General features: G+C 39.9%; 1 protein-coding gene across 12 annotated transcripts in view; it reads left to right on the top strand.

The window, feature by feature from the left end:
• Positions 1-20,281, top strand: part of arb2a (ARB2 cotranscriptional regulator A) — a 284,933-nt gene that overhangs the window by 243,123 nt on the left and 21,529 nt on the right. For 2 of the 12 annotated variants that reach the window (XM_062974234.1, XM_062974235.1), the window contains exon 11: positions 1-20,281. This exon is cut by the window's left edge and continues 19,333 nt beyond it; it is cut by the window's right edge and continues 9,937 nt beyond it. The exons of the other annotated variants lie outside the window; for them this stretch is intronic. The gene's annotated coding sequence lies outside the window, so the exon portion shown is untranslated. 12 annotated transcript variants of the gene reach the window in all.

The following is a 20,281-nucleotide window of genomic DNA, read 5'->3' on the forward strand; positions in this document are numbered from 1 at the left end:
TATGCTTCAATTAAATCAAGTTTAGTAAATATGCTCCCTTTCTTCAATACGGTAATTAAATCCTTTACTAAGGGCATAGGGTATTTATTGTCCTTAGTAATTGCATTTAAATTTCGATAGTCAATGCACAATCTTAGGGAGTTGTCTTTCTTTCTCCTAAATAACACTGGGGCTCCGAGAGGAGAACTGGATGGCTTAATGAAGCCTCGCGCCAGGTTCTTATCAATATATTTCCTCAATTCCTCCTTCTCCTGAACAGACATGGGATACACTTTTGGTTTTGGTAAGTTTGCTCCTGGGGTTATTTCAATTTCTACTTCTATATTCCTCTTGGGAGGTAATTTACTTGCCTCTTTCTGATTGAAAACATCCACAAAGTCTCTGTATTCAGGTGGCAATAGCTGTGGGTCTATTTCACCTGCTTCATCTTCCTCGTCCTCCTCTCCTGCTATTTTGCTTATCTCCCATTGCGTCTGTTGTTCTTTAAATGCTAGGCTCTTTCCTCTCCAATCTACTTCGGGATTTGCCTGTTCGAGCCATGGGATCCCTAGTATTACGTGGTATGTGGCAATAGGGGCTATCACAAAGGATATTCTTCCTTCCCATTTGCCTATTTTACATGGGACCCCCCGTATTTCCTTTGTAGATACTTCCCCAGCAGCAACTGATCCATCTAGCTGCGAAAATGCAATTGGGGAGTCAAGCAATGTCTGCTGGCATTTCAGCGCTCCTGCTAGTTCCGGAGTTATAATGTTCCTAGAACAACCGCAATCCACGAATGCCCTGCAGGTGGCCCGATTCTCTAGCCCCGATAGGCAGATTGGCACTACTAGCATGCGTTTGTCTCGACTCACCAGCCTTTCCGAAGATTCTGGGGCTCGCACCTCCTCCTCCGCTCGCCTCCCGGTTGCTGGCTTGGGCTTTGAGGGTTTTGGCGGCTCCCCCTTCCGGGCCCAACATTCTGCTGCTCGATGGCCCGTCTTCCCACATACAAAGCATCCCGGCTTGGGTTTGTTGTCATCTCCTTTGAAGGGGATCCCCGGCCTCCCTCCGGGCCTTTCCTGCTTCCTCGTTTCTCCTCGACCTCTCGCCACCGGTCTTTGCTGGCCGCCGCCGCCCCTGAAACGCTTTACTTGGGCCAGGGTGGATTCGACGCGCCCCGCTAGTTGTATCCAGCCCTGGAGTGTTTCTGGGTCGTCTCTGTGCGCTGCCCAACTAAAAACCTCGGGGCGTAGTCCCTCTTTAAATATCTCCACTTTGGTCACTTCAGACCACTCTGGTACCCTTTCCGCGAGATGGAGGAATTCCTCTGCGTACTCGGGCACCGTTTTGTCCCTCTGCTTTATTCCTTTAAGCTGGTCTCGAGCCCTCAATTGCTCTAGCCGGTCTCTGAACCGGTTTTCCAGTGCGGCGAGGAAGCGGGGCACTGACCTCAGGCATGGGTCGCGTCTGGCATGTAGTTGCACATACCAGCTGGCCGCTCCTCTCTTTAGTGTGTTGCCGATGGCCCGAACCATGCTTGCTTCGGAGGGGAATGTGTGTGCATTGTCTTCCATATATCCTCTGATGCTAATGAGGAAAAAGTTCAGTTCAGATGATTCCCCTCCGTATTCCAGTTTGAGATCTTCCCTCCTTTGCATCCATTCTGCGGCCCGTTGATGCTGTCTGGGAGGCATGGGGAAGGGTTGCATCGGGTTTCCTTGGACGGCCCCTTTGAACACGCCGCGCCCCACTCCGGCGGTCGTTCTGCGCGGCTCCCGAAATTCTGCCGCTGCTGTCGGCCCTTCCACCCATCCGAATGCGGGCCTCGCTGTAGCCCCCGCACCTCGCCTTCCCTCGTCGTACAGCACATCCTCCTCCTCTTCCTGGATCTCCGGCTCCTCTCCGCCTTCGTCCGCTAATCCACTGGACCCGATCCCTGGCCCCAGTGGTCTTTCCACCCCGACGCCCATTCGGGGGGTTGGAAGTTCTGTCGGAGTTGGCGGCCTCAGAGTTCCCAGAGCTTGCTGGCGCTCCATTTCGCGCGCCATTCTGTCTCGGAACTCCAGTTCCTGCCAGTATTCCTCATCCCCCTCGCCCCTCGCCTCCACGGGGCTCTGCGTTGAGGCGCGCTGGCCCCTCTGGCTCCAATCTCCTTCTTTACTTGGCTCTCTCTCGGCGCCATATCGGGTGGGCTCCTTTTGGAGATTCTCTTCCAATAGTGGCACCAACCTCCCCACGGTTTCCGACAGCCTGGATAAATTAGTTTCCAGTATGGATAACCGCAGGGCCACGGTCTCCGGCATGCTTCCTCCAGATCCCCAACTGGTTTCTGCAGCCGCAGAGACGCCTCTTCCTCCTCTGGGAATCCTCTGGGTCACGCCGTTCGGCCTGGGGTACCCCGTAGAGGAAGCTATGGCTTGCAGCGTCTCTTCCCCCAACGGCCGGGCCCCTGGCAAAGGCCTCCCTGCTCCATTTGGGCTTTGATCTCCTTCTTCATTCATTATCACTTCACTGCGAATCCGCAGGAGGGTGAGAACGGGATTCTCGACTTAAATGTCCGGCTCACTTCAAAGGACCAGTCTGAACGCAGATCAAAGATAGCTGCTCTCAAATCCAATCTTTATTGAAGAATACATGACTTTGGAAAAGTCGAGAATGACCTAATGTTTACATACAATCATTTTTATCACCTCTGATGCAACGTAACACCACACGCAAATATCATCATCAAACCCCACCCCTTGTATCACATTTCTACTATTCCCACACACTATACCAATTATAATTGTTTATACTTTCAACCCCGAGTTCCCAGGCTCATTCTATCTTCTTCTGCCAGGTGCTTCCAGGATTATTTATGTTATGACTCCAAGTCCAGGGCTTGGAAATTCAGCCCTGGGACTTGGTTCCATGACACAGGAATACATTCTCTGTTGCTTAACAAGTGTTTTACCTCATCTTTTCTGTTTCTGTTTCCCTGAGACAGCTTTGACTCCTTCTTAGAATATCACAACAGTGATTCCTGTTTTAATTACTTTTTGATTAGACTACTGTGTCAAACCAGCATGGTACAATGGTAAAGACCAGGTTTGAATCCCCACTCAACCATGGAAGCTCTCTGGGTGACCTTGGGCAAATCACACTCTTTGAGCTTCTGAAGAAGGCAAAGCAAATCTTATCAGAACAAACCTTGTCTAGGAAACCCCATAACAGGTATCAATTCCACTGCGTTCCAGTTTGCCTGCAGTTGGTTTTGACCAACAAAATGGCTTGAAACCAAGAGAGTTTAATGACTGGCTTCTCCCATATGAGCTTATTGAGAATTTGAAAGTCTCAAACAATGGATATACATTTTATTTATTTTTATTTTTATTTTAAAAGGTAAAGGTTTTCCCCTGACATTAAGTCCAGTCGTGACCGACTCTGGGGGTTGGTGCTCATCTCCATTTCTAAGCCGAAGAGCCGGCGTTGTTCGTAGACACCTCCAAGGTCATGTGGCCGGCATGACTGCATGGAGCGCCATTACCTTCCCGCCAGAGCGGTACCTATTGATCTACTCACATTTGCATGTTTTCGAACTGCTAGGTTGGCAGGAGCTGGGGCTAACAGCGGGTGCTCATTCCGCTCCCGGGATTTATTTATTTATAGTATTTATATTCTGCCCTTCTCACCCCAAAGGGGACTCAGGCAGATCACAGAACATACATATGCAGCAAACATTCAATACCGTTTATATGCTGACAAGACAGACAATTGTACATAGATAGAGGTATATATAGGCTTTTCCCATCTTCAGCATCTTGGGGGCTTGTGCTCGGTTCCAGCTATTGGCAGGTGGGGTGCTGTCGCTCCATCTCCCTGCTAAAGAGCTTTGTTTGTAAACTTCTTCCTTGATCAAATTGCTGGCATTTTAATGAATCAAGTACTAAATTAGTATTTTTATTTAGTGGTTGTATTTAATAGATTTGTATTCTGCCAACACAAAAGAACATTTATCAAAAGTGTAAAGAGACATAAATCAATCCAGAGTTGTACATATCAAAACAAGACCAAAAGCAATGAAAAGACACCTACCAAGAAAACACGGGGAAAATACAATGGTGTTTTACATGGTGCATGAAGGCAAAAAATATAAGTACTAGGAGCACTTCAGTTCCATAGTTAAGAAGTCACAGCTCGAAAAGCCCTATTTTGCATAATTTCAATAGGAGGACTACCTCAGTAAACTTTTAAGAGAGGTCATCTTATTTTTGTTTCTCATTCCCTAAATATGTTCTATCATAATATCTGGCATATAAAGTTTCACCAAGCTTATTAGGAGAGACAAAAAGTTGACTCGGAACAATTTTGTAGGGATGGGAGAGAATTTTGTTTCATTTGCATTTTTAAGTGAACCCAACCTAGTTTGTATCACCCAGATGAATATACAGATAATAACATAATATGCAAAGGGATCATGTAACAACTTCGAGACTAAGTCTGAGGCACTAGACTTTGTCTACGAAACCTTGTGCTACCACTTTTGGTCTCTCATTCTATAAGGTCCTACAAGATCCCTTTGCAAACCTATATTCCAGACCAACACTGATATTCAAAGGCAGCATATCTTCTACAAACTGTGCATTTCTCAAAAACTTGGGGTACATTTTTGGCTCAATTGTGGCATGAAAGATGCTTCAGTTAAGGAAAGTTTCAAAAAATGCATCTTAGGGAAATTGTATATGAAAATAAAGGCAAATATTTGTGTGTTAAAATCACAGACTGGTGGAAAACTGGCATGAAACAGACTTATGAATGAATGAATTTATGCAGAACTGGCACAAATGCCCCTAATATTTGTGAGAAATTTATTAACTCATCTATTGATCAGTGCTTATCCTTATTGTGAGGGACTTGTACTGGCATGCCAAAAAATATGGTAATTGCTGTATCTATAATCTAGATTCTGGACTTCTAGAGTCTAGAAGTCCAGAGTCTCATTTTTCTATTTAACTTTCCTCTCACTTTAGTTTATAGTCGGAATTGTTTGATGAGACAATGGGTGGGTGTGTTGACTTAAGTTAGATGCTGAAATAAGTGGTCAGTTTTGACATACTCTATTTATTCAGTGAGCAGTTTTTTCAGATTCTTCATCTTTAGGCAAAGGTCACTCACATCGGTGAAAGCACTCCAATGACATGCCCTTGGAAAATAAATTTCAGGTTGGCAGAGGCTCCATACATATTTTCCTTGAAAGGATATATTCTGGCATGAAGAAGGAGAAAAAATGTCCATGTATACTAGTGTATAGTACCATAAAAATAATGTTTAGGTGTCTCCACTTTCTGTATATGTACTAACTGGGTACCCAGTGCAAATGAATGTACAGCTGCTGAATGGATAAATCAACACATGAGAACGCGTACAGTGTTTGTGTCACATGTATAGTCCCAAAGCTGTCCTGAGAATGTTCTTATTAGTCAACAAAGTAAACTATAACATTTTTATGTTATTGCTTTATGACCTAGTACTTCTATAATTTCTGATAGAAGTTGATTGATATGCCATACATTATCATACATTCTTTTAATAGTGTCAGACAAGAATATGTATAAATGCATTTATGGAATTCTCAGTGGCTGCTGCTTAGTGTAGGACCTCTGTTCCCTAAAGATGCATTTAACATCTTCTAGATTGGTTTGGAACAGCTTTTAGAAATAAGATGACATTAGGGGAAAAGGACTTGGTAAACCTTTTTAAGTTGGGTAAAGGCCATCTTAGATGTTATGCTTTCATAATTTTACAAGGATTGTGCAAAATAATGGTCTTATTTACAAATAAAAAAACTAGAAGTGACTAGAAGTCACTTTTCATTTTGGGGGAAAAATATCCCCTCCTGGTCCTGAAACCATTATAAGGCCAAAGATACTGCAGAATTGTCCTGTAGAGAGCAAGAAGGCATTTTCTAGAAAGAAAATTGGGGTGTCGGGTAGCACTATACTTGGCCTACCCCTGTTCCAAAGTGTTACATCTCTAAAATATAATTCCAAAGAGGGATTTCTTTGGAGTTATATTTTAAATCTGTTCTTAAACTTTAAAAATTTTGAAGCACTAGAGGAAGATCCCATTACTATATATGGAGTTCATGACTACCATTAAATATTGTGCACAAACTTACCTTTTACTTCAAAGGGCATCTATGATCATATCTCCTGGGATTCTCTCAGGATACCAAAAACAATCAAACCTTAAATATTTTTGTTATCTAGTTAGACTGAAAGCTTGATTTTTTTTGTAAACCAGTTGAAGAGGTCAAAAATCAGGGCATATCCACACAGTACCAAAATCCACACCAAAGTGGGTTTAAATGACCTGCTTTGGCATGGATTTCTGTCCCTACTCGCCCAAAAAAAAACTGGGCTTTCCGGGCGGGGAGGTGGCTACATGCCATCTCAATTAAAATCGGGATAGCATAAAACCACCCCGAAGGCCTGCAATTTCCTCCTAAAAATAACTTTAAAGGTACTTGGCTACCATAACTTCCCTCCTGACATCCTCCTGGCATGAGGAAATGACACCTGAGGAGAGAGAAGGGACAAGGAGGAAAATCCCTCGCTCCTCCGTCTCCTCATGTCATTTCCTTGCACCAGGAGGACACGAGGAGGAAAGTTATGGTGGCCAGGTACCTTTTAAGTTACTTTTAGAGGCTAAATAGGGGCTTGGAGGGAGGTGTGTGTGCCATCCCACACCTTTGGGCTTCAGGAGCCCAAAAGATTCGGGGTGGTAATGCAGACTCGCCCCGGGTAGTCCCAGGACGTGAGTCTCTGCAGACCCAATACCCCATTAGACCTCGACCTTTCAGCCAGGACCGGATCTAATGGGGTATCAAATTAATTTGGAACAAACCAAGGTTCTGAATTAATGTGTTTTTACCGTAGTCATAGTTTGGACACCTTTAGTAAAAACAGAGATTGGTCCGGGTTTTGGGGCCTGTCTGGATGGACCCTCAATTTAAAAAACTATGTATTGAAGTAAAATGAGCAAAATCAAATCTCTATTGATACAGTGAGACAATCCAGCTAAGACAGTCGTCTCTTGCATAATGTATAACATTAAATGTAAACTTTGGATCTGCTTGTCCGCACTCAGATCCTAGACAGGCATCAAAGGTTACAAGTTTATGAATGTGTGGCCACAAATCCATCAAGTCTTGTATTTTTCCTGCAATTTAGTTGTAAGAGAATAGATTACAAGGGCATCTACAGTTTTGAAAGTTTAGATATGACTGAATTTAGTAAATATAAAGTTTAATGTTCAGCATCTACCGGTGCTATATGGAAGGAACTAGCAATGCCACCTCTGAGTATTCCTTGCCAAAGAAAACTCTGTGAAATTAATGGGGTACCATAAGTCAACAAGCAACTTGAAGGCACACACACATGCGCGTGCACGTCTACTAGAATTACTTAGTAGAAATTACTAGGACTATGAAGAGTCTTTATAAAGTCTTTGAATCAGCTGTGGGTTGTAAAATCAGCTCTGACGCATTGTCATCAGTGTGACAGACGATGCTATTGAAATCTGTCTCAGTGCAGGTTAGGGTGACCTAGCTGAAAGTTACATATACATAACACCTTACACCTTAAGCTTTCTAATGTAATCAGCGAAATTGGATGGATCAAGATTTTGACTGATTTTTGTAGCTAAAAGCCATTTTTGGAACATCCAAAGAAGTACAAAACTAAATGGATAGTTATGTTTCACTTCTCACAGGTCTGGATCAGGTATGCATATCTGAATGCATGAAGATAGAATTCCTTGACTTTTTTTACATTCAACCTGGATCCTGAAGAGATGGCAAGAATGAAGCTCTGTTCTCATTTAGTGACAACGTAATATGGTTTCTAACTTTTGATGGAGACCAAAATGAAGCCATTTATCTGAATATCAAATTGTGTTTCTATATTAGTATTAGTAAGAATTTGTTACAGAGAGAAGTAGCAGTGTGGATGGAAGTCACAAAGGCACAGATGTCTTCAAGAGAATTCTCTGATGCCACAGACTGGGATATATACCCAAAAAGCACTACTCAAAAAGACTTTGCAGTTGTGAATCATCTATGCTAATCTAGATAATTTATCCACTCTTACCTATTCTTTTTTATATAGTTACTAGATAACTACAACAGATTTGTTCTTTTAATGCTGTTTTTTACATACATTAATGGTAATACAAACATAGGGCCACTATATCTCCATGATCACCTATGGAACAACTGGCCTTTTTGGATCATGAAAAGCGTTGTATAACAATCATCAGATAAGCTTTTCAATGCTAATTTAAGTGATTAACTACACATTCACACTGACCTCTCTCACCCTAGACTTTCCACAGATATATATTAACCTCTTTGCTTAGTTTTCTCCATACCTCACAACCTCTGAGGATGCCTGCCATAGATGTGGGCGAAACGTCAGGAGAGAATGCTTCTGGAACATGGCCACACAGCCCGAAAGACATACAACAACCCTGTGATCCCGGCCATGAAAGCCTTCGACAACACAATCATCTAATTCCTTATTTCACAAAACCATGTTGTACCATGGTTAAAGTGTACCTTCCTTTTGTTAAATTTCTTCTTCATCTTGACCTTTAAAATGTTTTTAAAACATGTTAGTAATAAGCTCATTATAAGAATGTTACCAGTTTATAAATTTTTTATTACTGACCTTGAGCATTTGGGATAAGGTGAATGCAAAATATAAACGAATAGCCAAGAAGGGCGACACATTTTTTAAAAAAATTAAGTCATTGTGGGGAAGTTGGATGTGCTGATAATGACTGATAAGATGCCACAGAGGCCAAGGTTCGTACTTCATTAAAATGCAGGTTAAATTCTTTAAAGATTCCCATTCAGGTATCTTGTGTAATCTTCTATCAGGATTGTATCTCCATTTCAGTTTGTAAGGCTCTACCTGTTTGGAATAGGAAAAAGACCCATTGTTACTCTGAGTCCTGTTTCGAACTAAATATTCCTTTCGTCCTTTGTGGCTGCCATTTTTATCAGGCATTCAGAGCAGCTTTCCTTTGCTGATCTGCCATTTTTGAACATATCACTGTTTCACTTGTATGATTTCTGGTGAGACAAGCTCAGACCTGGCTGCTTTTCTCTCAGTAACAGAGAAAAGAAATGTCTCTGGTGCCTACTCTGTAGAGAAAGTTCATTCATGTGTAAATTATCAGTTGGCCTTTATTTGCTTGGCCTGTGGAGAGTACACATGCAGATAAAAGGCTCGGTGGGTCAGGGTTTAGTACATGCGGGTTTCTCCAGTGGCCACAATGATACTGTTAGAATTGTTGTCAAAGATTATCAGACAGGCCGGGATGTCTTGTCATTATTTACTTGCAGTTTGCAGAGTTAAAATATGTTTTAGCAAGTAGGGTGTTCGGCAAGTAAGAACAAATTCTGCATTGTGGCTGTTTTTGCTATCAATAATGCTCATTATGAGAAATAGTAAAAACTCATAGAGATCAGTTTGATTATAGTATCTACTCCGTGTTAAAATACCATTTTCATTCATGAGCTAAGCCATCAAATAACTAGTTACAACCTCTAGCGAGGAATAGACCTTTTAGCTTACATCAAAATATTTCAAGTTTTGTTTAGTTGTCAGTGTGAGCTTTAAATTAGGCAGAGCTGTTTTCAATATGCCAGAATTGTGTTTTATCAATTAAGATATTTATTTTACGATTGTCTATTCTGCAGTTATGTTTGCACTGGCATAAGAAGTAGGCAGCAGCTGCAATCTATGCAGAAGCAGCAGAAAAAAAGTTGTTTGATCTACAAGATCAGTAGTCTGTTACTCAGTTGCCTTTCATTGAAACATAATCAAGAATCATTAAGGCCTATTAGCAGCTGTGTTGTTAAGTACATTTTATAATGCAATTTTCAGAGCCCCAGTTATCCTCACTAAAGTAAAGTTGTTAAGCTACAACTGTCTCTTAGTTACACAAGGTTGATCATAAATGAGATAGGATACTAAGCTTGTGAAATGGAAATTCAAGGCCCACAGGATTTGATTCATCAGGTCAGCCACAATGTAGACATTGGAGACCACCCTGCCATTGAATGCTGATACCCAAGGTCATAGCGAGAAAGAGTATTATTAACATATCTGCATAGATTTGTAACAACACCATGAAAACCCTTGCTTTATTATTATTATTTTTCCCAAATGTACGCTGTTTGACATTGGCTTTACATTGTTCCTTCATAATATTTTTCTTGACCTTTTGTTAGTAATATTTGATATTTCATATATCATTGGCATTTACATTCTTAACATACTTCACTTTTCTCTTTAAAAACCAAAATTGCATTAGCGTGATAGTGTGATTTTGTTTTCCTTCACTTGATACTTTGCTCTTTGAGCATTTTAAATATCTACTAACACCACATCAGACTATGTGGGGCTGAAACCTTATCTCTTGGACATTTCTGTTTGGCAGAATCAAAAAGGTAGATTGAAAGTTCACTGAAAAGAGAAACTGTTCGTTCTACATAACAGGCCCAACCAAGACATTTGGCACAGGAAAAAAGGCGCTTTTCTTAGAAATGACACTAATTTCCTGTAGTTTTGTATGATGTACCTGCATTCAGAATTCTTATTACTTGTATGTGATGTAGTGCAAAATACTGATAATTGAATGTGTTAAAATAAATTATTTAAGACCAAAGTGAGTACGATGAGGTCCTGTAGTCACATATGAACCCACATACATTTTTGTATTACAGTGGAACCTCTACTTAAGAGCATCCCAACTTAAGAGCATTTTGAGTTAAGAGCTGATGTTGAGCCTGGGGTTTGCTTTGACACAAGAGCAGTATTTTGATTGAAGAGCTGGCACTAGTGAGAGAAGGTACACTAGCACAAGAGTACAGGGCTTTAGGGCTTCAAGGAAACCATCTCCGTGTCTCATGCTCTTGTCCACTTTGGGAGATTACTGCCCCCTTTGCTTTTGTCCACTTTGAGGAACTTTGGGTTAGTTGATTTTGTGTGGTTTTTATTCCTGGTATGCTTGGCTTCATGAAGATATGGAGGGGGAGAGAGCAAGAGAGGTAGGGAGGCTGGAATGAATACAGTATGAAGAAAATGATGCTTCTGCCTCTTCACTTTGTGCTTCCTTGTCGCAACTTTGTGCTTCTACCATTACGCCACAACTTTGTGCTTCTGACATTTTAAAGTTGATCTTTCTTTTTTATTGTTACATATGAATGTGCATTTATACATTAATTGTTATTTATAAAGTACATTTTCTTATTTTTAAAAAAGTAACAAAAATGAGGTGAGGGATTAACAGTATTTCAATGCATTTCAGTAAGTAAATTTGCTTTGAGATAAGATTGTTTTGAATTAAGAGCTCAGTCACAGAACAAATTAAACTCTTATGTGCAATGATTCTTGGAACAGCCCCGTATTATTATTATGTATGGTGTAATTTTAACAGTGATCATAATGTTTATATGTTTTAATGTGGATTTTAATTCTGATTTTTAAATTTTAACTTAAATTTATTTAACTGTCTGTTGTCTAAAGGCATCAAATAGTTGCCTATGTGCAAAGCTGTCTTTAGTCCCCTTCAGGGTAGAGAAAGGAGGGATATAAATAGATTAAATAAATAAATAAATAAATAAATAAGGGTATCTCTGTATGTATGTATTTAGAGCATTTATACCCTATCTGTCAGCTAAAAGGATTCCCAGAGTGACTTACAAATTGCGTTGTTGTATGTTTTCGGGGCTGTATGGCCATGTTCCAGAAGTATTCTCTCCTGACGTTTCGCCCACATCTATGGCAGGCATCCTCAGAGGTTGTGAGGTATGGAGAAACTAAACAAGGAAGGTTTATATATCTGTGGAAAGTCCAGGGTGAGAGAAGAACTCTTGTCAGTTGGAGGCCAGTGTGAATGTTGTAGTTAATCACCCTAATTAGCATCGAATAACTTCATCTCCTGGCTTCTTCCTGCCTGGGGGCATCCTTTGTTCAGAGTCGTTAGCTGCCCCTGATTCATTCATGTCTGGAACTCCTCTGTTTTCAGAGTGTTGCTTCTTATTTACTGTTCTGATTTTTGAGTTTTTTAATACTGGTAGCCAGTTTTTGTTCATTTTCATGGTTTCCTCCTTTCTGTTGAAGTTGTCCACATGCTTGTGGATTTCAATGGCTTCTCTGTGTAGTCTGACATGATATCTGTTGGAGTGGTTGAGCATTTCTGTGTTCTCAAATAATATACTGTGTCCAGGTTGGTTCATCAAGTGCTCTGCTATGGCTGATTTCTCTGGTTGAGTTAGTCTGCAGTGCTTTTCATGTTCTTTGACTCGTGTTTGGGCGCTGCGTTTGGTGGTTCCTATGTAGACTTGTCCACAGCTGCATGGTATACGGTAGACTCCTGCAGAGGTGAGAGGATCCCTCTTGTCTTTCGCTGACCGTAGCATTTGTTGGATTCTCTTTGTGGGTTTGTAGATAGTTTGTAGGTTGTGTTTCTTCATCAGTTTGCCTATGCGGTCAGTGGTTCCCTTGATGTATGGTAAGAACACCTTTCCTCTGGCTGTAAAGACATTTTACTCTCATGGTTTGTTTTTGGCCTCACAGCTCTTCTAATGTCCATGGTGGAGTATCCATTGTCCTGTAGAGCCCAGTTTAGATGGTTTAGTTCACCTTGGAGGAGATGAGGTTTGCAGATACTTTGTGCACGGTCTGTCAGGGCTTTGATTGTGCTTCTTTTTTAACTTGGGTGATGGTTTGAGTTATATGAAGGTATCTATCTGTGTTTGTAGGTTTTCTGTAAACTGTGTGGCCCAATTGTTGATTGGGTTTGCAGATGACCAGAACATCTAGAAATAGCAGTTTTCCTTCCTTTTCTTTTTCCATGGTGAATTGGATGTTCGGATGGATGCTGTTGAGGTGGTCCAGGAACTGGTGGTCTTCTTCCCCATGGCTCCAAATGGTGAAGGTGTCATCAACATATCTGAACCATACAGTCGGCTTTTTTGGTGCTGTTTCTAGGGCTTGTTTCTCAAAGTGTTCCATATAAAAATTTGCTACTACTGGGCTGAGAGGGCTCCCCATGGCCACTCCATCTTTCTGTTCATAGAAACTCAAAAATCAGAACAGTAAATAAGAAGCAACACTCTGAAAACAGAGGAGTTCCAGACATGAATGAATCAGGGGCAGCTAACAACTCTGAACAAAGGATGCCCCCAGGCAGGAAGAAGCCAGGAGATGAAGCTGTTCAATGCTAATTAAGGTGATTAACTACAACATTCACACTGGCCTCCAACTGACAAGAGTTCTCTCACCCTGGACTTTCCACAGATATATAAACCTTCCTTGCTTAGTTTCTCCATACCTCACAACCTCTGAGGATGCCTGTCATAGATGTGGGCGAAACATCAGGAGAGAATACTTCTGGAACATGATCATACAGCCCGGAAAACATACAACAACCCTGTCATCCCGGCCATGAAAGCCTTCGACAACACGACTTTCAAATTGTTGATTTGACCATTCCCTGTCCTTACACATACACATATGCACATCCTTTGATATGGCTGGAAAGGATGAATTAGCCTCTTCTGGAAGCCTTCAAGAACAGCAGTATATTTGTTTAAGTTCTATGCCCCCATTTAAATATGAAAAAATATGATTCCCCCCCCCCAACCAGAAGCAGACTTCTGCATATTTCTGGGACAGGTGTTGACTTTCAATTTTTAATATGTCGAAGTATGTTGAGGCCACCATGAAACTCCCATAAATTCTTACTAGGGGCACAAAATTAGTTCCTCTACCCATCAAAGTTATCTATCCATCACAGTACTGCTGTGATGAATGTTACAGTTGCTGATTTAGATTATCAACATACATTGATCAAATTACCTGAACCTGAGTGACTGATTTCTTGTTTTCTGTAGAACGTTGTACAACCTGCCATAATTATATCAACATCTCTGCATGTTAACAAAGCAGAAATCAGCTTCAAGAGTGTAATGAGCACTGTGTACTTTGTACAAATTATAACTAAAGTATATTACAGGAGGTCTAGTAAGTTTATGTATTATGGAAACATAGATTTGGTCGCTGCTGCTGTGTGATCACTTTCTATGTCCTCACGGTAACACTTAGTTTAGCTCATTAAGTAAATCCTTGGGATGTAGGATTTACCACAAGTAGAAAGATGTCATGTGATTTAAATATTAAGAGAAATCATATGTCACCTGATAGTATGCAACTTTATCATGGCAGGAAAAGAGAGGGATCTCATTATAATATAATTCTTGCATCAGAAATGTCTAACCTCTGGAAGGCTAAAACATCAAAGTTTTGTATCAGGAAAGAAACCTTTGGACCTTCATATGTTTTAGACTTCAGTTCCAATAATCATTAATCATTAAACATGCTGGGTGGAGCTGATGGAAGCTGAAATTTACAACATCTGGAAGACCAGTGTTTCCCCAAATCTTATTATATCTATAGCATTCAGATGCACTACTATTGAACTTGTATTCTAATGTGCTACAGCTATAAAAGAGTCATTCATCTTTCAGTCCAAAGAGCAAATTTGGTTTCATAGAAGTTTGAGGGTGCACAATCCAATGATGGGGGCGACCCAAAACCAAAGATGGACCAAAAATGGCAGGATGTTTTAGTTCAAAATCGTTATTCCCAATAATGCATGGACTATATTGATTCCAATGAGTAGATAAATCTTGAGACTCAGGACCGCCACTCTGTCACTCTCACCTCTACTTACTTTTGAGATAGTAATGATGGAACATAAGCTCAGCATGAGATAGCATACTCTTCTTGCCAAAATCAGGACTGGGCAACTTTGGGAAATCTGGAGGCCAATTTTATTCTATAGCACTGTAGAAACCATGAAACATACAGGTGGAAATGAGATGGGGCATAAGTGACCAGAAATCGACTTCTGTTTTTGAAAACCTGATTTTTTCAGTGTTAAATATTGCTGAAGCCCCCAGCAGCTGGGTTAAATTAATTGCTGCTGGAATTTTCCACAAGTGTGAATTCACATTAATTTGCTTGTGCTAGGAAAGAGCAGTTTTGAAGGGGAGCAAAACCTCCATATGACCTCATGGTTATTCTTTGTTCACCCATAGTCTAAATAATAACTCATTTTAAGAGTGTGGGTTTTACTGGCCTTTCTGGACATTTTAGATCAAGGATGGGAATTATCTAACCCTCCAGATGTTGAATGGTAACTTCCATTAGCTATGCTGGTTGGAACCTCTGAGAAATGCCATCCAAAACATCTGAAGTACTGCATCATTTTCACTCCCCATTTTAGCTTTATTCTACATTACGTGGATGTCAATTTCCAATATCAGATGGATGATGGGCATTGTGAAAACCAGAAACAGTGCAAATTATATATTAGATATAAATACAGCTTGAGTGCATGGAACACTACTGAGGTCCATACAAATGTATGAACATTTATATGAAGTACTGGTTAGATATTATCCTTCTTGAACCATTATCAGGATCCAGAGAGCCATGAAACTGCCTTTCCAAGTCCATGGAGTTTTAAGACTTGTGTTTCTCAGACGGCATTGTCCCATTTTTCTTGGCAAAGCATTTTCAAAAATAAATGAAAAATCAAAGCCTGTTAAGATAATTGGGAGGATTGGGTAGGGGGAGGTCAGCATTTAAAAGAAGAGACTTAAACATTTCACAGGGCCACACAAAATCCCATATATAGACCTTTGAATACTGACTCTGGATTTGGAAAAACACTGACATAAGTTAAGAGATGTTTCACTTGGATAATATTACCGGTTTGTATAGTAACAACAATGATAATTTGGAAGCTAGGTATGAATACAAATATGTTCCATATCTATGAATAGAGTACTATGCACACATTTTCAGTATATTAATAATACTCTATGGCAATTTTCCTGAACATATATTTTATACATCTGTGAAAATATACACATTAAATAATTTTACAACAAAATAAAACACCATAGGTAACAAGCAGATTTGTTTATGTAGACAGTAATCTTATTCATCATGACAACAGAGCCGAAAAATCAGTGATTATATTTATAGGTCATGGGTTTCTGTCGTCCTGCTCTAAAAGAATCTCCATACCAATAGCATGAAAAGACAGTCCTGCTTTAGTCGTGAATGTGGAATAATACGGGACAAAATGTTAAGAGGGAAAAATCTATTCAAACCAGAATGGATCCAGATCTAGCTATATACATTGAACTAGATTGGCAGAGGCGGAGTTCCTTGCATTTCTGGCACAGGAAAGTAGTAGTAGTATATTTATTTATATTGCACCTTTTTCCTAGTATGTGTTGCACCCCTAGGCTGCGTAGGTACCTTAAAACCACACTGAAGCCTCAGAATATAGCAAGCAAACTGTTTATTGAAGATTATATGTAAGCAATAGCAAAATCAAAGTTCAAAGTCAATAAAATGGGTTTGAGTCCACAAGAACAAAGTACTTGAAAATCTTGAAGCAAGAGTCTATAAAAGTCACTCAAAGAACATAGTCCAAACCGGATAGCAAAGTAAGTTCCAAAAAAGGTATCAAAAATAATCCAAACCAGATATCAAGGATTAATTCCAAGGCATGAGACAAACTGGAAACAAGGCTAAAATGCAGGATCAAACCCCAAGGTAGTCCAAGGTACAAAGTCAATGCTAGAACACAAGGCTACATTCTTGGCTAGAATAGAGATCCAAACGGCAAAGTCACTGGAACATTCAACTGGATTCACAGGCAGAAGCGAGGCTGGAACTTGAAACAAGATACAAGGCTGCACAGGAACGCGGAGCAAAGATCTTTCTCTCTTGGATTAGCAATGTTACCACCTCTGGCTTTGTCAGAGAAAGCAAACCTTTTTAAGGTAAATTCAAGGTCTTTTTTCTGTGAGAAGATTGCTCATTATTTTGCTTCAAAAGCAACCGACTACTTCTTCTCACAAACTCCTGTTCCCTCCTCTAGTGAGTTATCGCTTTCTTCCTGTCAAACCCATTATCCCTCTCCACTTTATCAACTAAGTCCATCTAGCACCTGGAGATCCGACCTTGACTGCTGTGAGGAATGTGATTCAAACTGACTGCTTGGAACCACTCTGTCTCTGGTCCCAGAATCCACTGTGGTCCCAGAATCCACTGGGACCAACTGTGGCTGTATCTCAGGCCCAAAACCAGAGTCCTCTGGCAAAGCAGGTGCAGGGACAATCACAGGCTGAATGGGGCCAATCTCTGGCTCACCTGACAGCTCAGATGGAGGCTGGGCTACAACAGTATGGAACTCAAGACAATAACAAAAAAAAAAGTCCAGAACACTATAAAAAGTTTATTTCTTCTTTTTAAAAAAATCGGTTGTCAAGAACCTAGCAGAATAAAAAAGGGCTTTACCCCCTTGAAGAAAAATAGTATGGCGAATACTAGTCTAGCACCTCTGCTAAAGGAGATCCAGAGCCTGGGAGCAGCCACTGAAAAGCCCCTCTCCCATTTTCCCATCCTATATACCCTGTCCATAACCTAGACCTGAGATGTATGTGTGAAGAAAGCTTATTCTGCAGGAAAAAATGTGGGTTTTTTCTCTCTCCTGCAGAATAAGTCCTGAATTGGAAAACTGCACAGTATTCTTGCCCATGAGAATTAAATTTACTGTACAAATATTTACATTCTTCGGCATTACTATTACTAGCCATGAAGAAAATGTGTAATTTGGGAATCGGCCTTGGCGAAGCATTTACATCACCATTCTGAACCCAGAAGGAGTGGGTATTATGCCAGATTCCAGGCATAATCATTGCAAAGTTCAATCATTGCAAGAGCCCCAATTTTGCTAAACTTCTAGTACTTCTGAAAAACAGAAATATTTATATTTATTTCACTCTGATGGTCTGAACTATTTTAAAGCATATAAAACAAGCTGAATCACATATTACAAGAATGGCGCAAACATAGATTTTCAGAAATAAATTATTCTTACTTTAGCAAGGGAAAAGAGCATGTTCATATGTGGCACATATATTACTTCTAGTACCAATGATCCTTTTTTATTTTAATGAAGAATAAGTCCAATTTTCAGAGGATTTCCATGAGATCTACACTGAGTTAAAAGTAAAACACAATATATGATATATATTTAATGTTCTGTTAGCAAAGTGGGATTCCAAAAATACTGAGTGGGATTCCGAAAATAGTAACGCTGATGTCACTAAGATCTATCAATGTAAAGCGGCTTAGTCATTTGGCAAAAACTAAGATGCAGAAAACTTTCCAGAGTAGACAAATAAAGGAGGATTCTTTGATCTTGTTATTAGTCATAGGTTTCGCCTCCCAGACATTTGGAAATGTTAATTGGAAAACCAAATCCTCCCAATAAACATTATGATTATAGCATTAGAATTATTTTTAAACTGAGGTGTAAAGCTTATTTGCATTGTAAACCTGTCTTTATTGGTTTTGTATTGTGCATCTTTCTCTAGCCCTTATAGGAACATCTGTTTTTATGTTAATTCACGACGCAGTCCCTCACAGACACAAGACATCAAATTCTGCTAAATGTCTGTCCAATCTGTCACTTTTTGCTTCTGTTGCATAACTCTGCTTTAAAAGTACTTTTGAGCTTTTCACTGAAACTAGATAATTTCCTGGCTCCCCATGCACACCCATTCAAAAAAAAAAAAGAAAAGCATGACATACATTGTCTTGCAGTTCAGTATGTAGGGTTGATCTGATCTATCTCATATGCTTAGAATCTTTTCACAAAGTGCCTCATATGGACCTACTAAGGAAAAAGATTAATCAGAGAAGAATAATTAATAAAATATATGCAGTTGGATTTAAGAACTAGAAGCAGAGCAAATTGACAGTTTCCACAGTGAGGTAAAAATAGACAGTGGAGTCCATCAAGAGTCCTTGTTGAAAACAATCCTTCTGAGCTTTGGGGGAAAAACACTGATTTAACCTATGAACTGAAATCCCAAACAGATTGAGAAACATTCCAAAGGTCTCTTTCCAAAAGTGATGGGTGGAAACCAGAATTAGAAATGGGATTTGGTGTGTGTAAATTGAAAATAAGGCTCCTTAGATTAAAATAATAATCCAAATGTCCACTGAGGCATTCTGAATTGTCTGTGATTGCTAAGAGGAAAAATCTTGAAGTGTAACAAAAAACTAACTTATAAATATCATGTACAATGTGTTGTATCTATTTTTTAAAATGTAAATTTAATTAAATTATAGGAATTATGAAAAAAGGAAACAAAATAAATGGGTCTTCATTTTAATAAACAACTTTTTGACCACTAGCTTCCTGTTAACAAATACATGTAATTTAAGGGGAGTTTGGCCATTTCTTTCCGAAACAATATGGAGGTAAGTCAGTAGAGCCTCCATGTTTGGCAGTAATGTGTCTATTGACTATTACAGGCTTGGCTCAAATGGCAGGGGAAGACAATCACATTGATTTCAAGTTTATGAACCTCCCAAGATTATCTGCTTTTGTAGTGATCTAGCGAAGCAATTCTTACATTCTTAATTGAATACACATGCCTATATTTAGCCAATAAGCTTGATATGCAGTGCTGAAACCAATTGCATGCATGTGATACATTTGTAAAGTTAATGGAATTCTAAAATGGCTTCAATATTATGATCTTCACAAATGAAATGTTACTGATTGTCTTCTATAATGACAGAAGATTCCACGTCATAACTTCTTCTGGATTATTCGTCTTTGCAGTATGTGACTTGCACATACAGGTTGTCTGTCTTGCAACTGTGTAGAGCCCAGTCAGAACTCCCACAGTTGAGCAAAGCATTTTTAGGTATGAATTATAGCAATGAGGGTAGTGCTTCCTTAAAAAATAATTCTGCCTCCTAATGAAATATTTCTTCTGTTCCCAAATTTCTAACATTGCAGGGAGTAAGATACTGAAAGTAGGACTCTCATATTTTCTGTTTTCAAATTGCCATTTTAGCATTTCTTTACTTGTTTCTAAATGATTGACTGAAACTGTAATGCATGATTAGAAATGGGATTTGGTGTAGCAAGGAGATTTTATTTGGGAAGGATGAATTCTTATTGGGGCAGTGCCCTTATTCCACGCTGTGCTCTCACAATGTTGTTATCTGCATTCAAATCATTTCTGACGTATGGTGACCCTAAGGCAACCTTATCTTGGGGTTTTCTGGAGCTGAGAGTGTGTGGTTCACTCAAGGTCACCCAGTGGGTTTCCATGACCAAGAGAGGAATCAAGCCTTGG

Source organism: Anolis carolinensis, chromosome 2 (genome assembly GCF_035594765.1).
Source record: "Anolis carolinensis isolate JA03-04 chromosome 2, rAnoCar3.1.pri, whole genome shotgun sequence".
In the NCBI taxonomy this organism is placed as follows: Eukaryota; Metazoa; Chordata; class Lepidosauria; order Squamata; family Dactyloidae; genus Anolis; species Anolis carolinensis.